This window comes from Marmota flaviventris, chromosome 14, assembly GCF_047511675.1.
Source record: "Marmota flaviventris isolate mMarFla1 chromosome 14, mMarFla1.hap1, whole genome shotgun sequence".
NCBI lineage: Eukaryota > Metazoa > Chordata > Mammalia > Rodentia > Sciuridae > Marmota > Marmota flaviventris.
Genome location: NC_092511.1, coordinates 80213826 through 80215631, shown reverse-complemented (window position 1 = coordinate 80215631; position 1806 = coordinate 80213826). Strand labels below are relative to the sequence as shown.

The 1806-nt window shown below is 49.0% G+C and overlaps 1 long non-coding RNA gene across 1 annotated transcript; it reads left to right on the top strand.

Annotated features, from left to right (window-relative positions):
• The first annotated feature begins 251 nt into the window (after positions 1-251).
• LOC114082839 (uncharacterized) lies at positions 252-755 on the top strand. Its single transcript, XR_003581036.2, has 3 exons — positions 252-335; positions 460-592; positions 697-755. It is a non-coding gene; the product is annotated as an uncharacterized lncRNA (long non-coding RNA).
• Positions 756-1806: the final 1051 nt, after the last annotated feature.

Genomic DNA, 1806 nt, shown 5'->3' with positions numbered 1-1806 from the left:
GGACTACAGATCACCCCTCACAGCTCCGGGGGCTGACTGTGTCCTGTGGCCCCAGGGGACCCTGTTTACCCCAAGAAAATCTGAGCTTCCCTGGTCTGTCCTAGTACACCTGGACACAATGAGCCTGTGTTGATTGACCAGGAGGAGCCTCCCTGCAGCTGTGCCCAGCCTGCCCAGCCCTGCTGATTTGCATGTGCCCACAGCACAGCCCAATACCTTGAAGATTTCTTAAGAGGCTACTCACACCCTGTGCAGGAGTCAGTCCCAGTCAGGACACAGCATGGCCATGAGGGCCCCTGCTCAGCTCCTGGGGCTCCTGCTGCTCTGCCTTCCAGGTAAGGTGGGTACAGCACTGGGGATTTACTAGTTACAGTTTGGTCCATGCTGCCTGGTACTCAGGAAAGTTCTCTTGTAACATAACAGTCATAAGAATATTTTTTTTTATGTTTCCCATGGCAGGTGTCAGATGTGACATCATGATTACCCAGTCTCTATCCTCCCTGCCTGTGTCTCGTGGACACAGAGTCATTCTCTCCTGCGTGGCCAGTCAGGGCATTAGCAATAATTTACACTGGTACCAGCAGAAACCAGGGTAAGCTCCTAAGCTCTTCTTCAGGTATGCAAATGCTTTGGAATCTGAGGACCCCTCGAGGTTTAGTGGCAGTGGATCTGAGACAGATTTCATTCTATCACCAGCCTGGAGCCTGAAGATGTTGCCATTATTACTGTCTACAAAACTACAGTTACCCTCCCACAGTGATACAGGCCATGACAAAAACCTCCAGGGAGCAGAAGTGTGAGGCTGGGCTGCCCCAGCTCTTCCTCCTGCTGCCTCCACCTGCTGAGCGCACTTCTCAGAAGCAACCAGGCCCTGAGCATTACAAGGAGGGTCAGTCAGAAGAATAGGGCGGGGGGTCTTCTGTACCCTGACCCTTCAGCTCAGCCCCAGCAGGTAATGAGCTCACTGTATGATAAAGAAAGTAATTTAAGACCAGAAAAGCCTGAATTAAGCAGTATCAGGGGTTGTGCAGCAAAGATAGGCCTCTCCATGTATTCCACATGGGAATATTTTAAGAGTATGATTCTCAGTGTAGTTTAAGTTCCCAGCAAAACTGGGTGAAGTACAGAGTTCTCGTGTGTCCCCTCTGCTCCCAGAGCCCCTCCATCACCACCCCAGACTCTGTTGCTTTTGTTACAATTTGTCAACCTCCACCCATGTCTACAGGTCACACCAGTGTCAGTTTGTGCATTCTGTGGAAATAGACAAGTGGACAGTGACGTTTTTCCAACAATGTGGCCTGACACAGTGCAGGTTCTGCCCTCACACTATCTGAGCGACAGCTACTCCTCACCCGCCTCTCTGTTGCAGACCTTCATGATTTCCCATCCTGTAGTTTCACCTGGGCTGAGAGACACATGCCTGGCACTCACAGCATGACGATGTTCAGACTGGCCTGTCACCCTGAGTGCTGTGCACACAAACCTCCTCCAGGAGTTTCCACTACAGCATAGAGAGTTGTTTCCTTTTTTTTATTTTTCAAGTTTTTCTTTGAATTTGGTATTGAATCCAGACAGGCACTACCACTCAGCTACATTCATGGTCATATTTGAATTTATCTCTATCTATATCTATCTCTCTATCTATCTATCTACCTATGTCTCTATTTATTTATTTATTTTTTGAGACAGGATTTCTCTAAGGTGCTTGCTAGGTTGCATGGACATTAACCCTGTGTCTTTTGGCCTGTGGACGTGAAGTTGCACCTGCTGTCCTCTCTTGGGCTAAGAGACCTGGAGACCTGGATT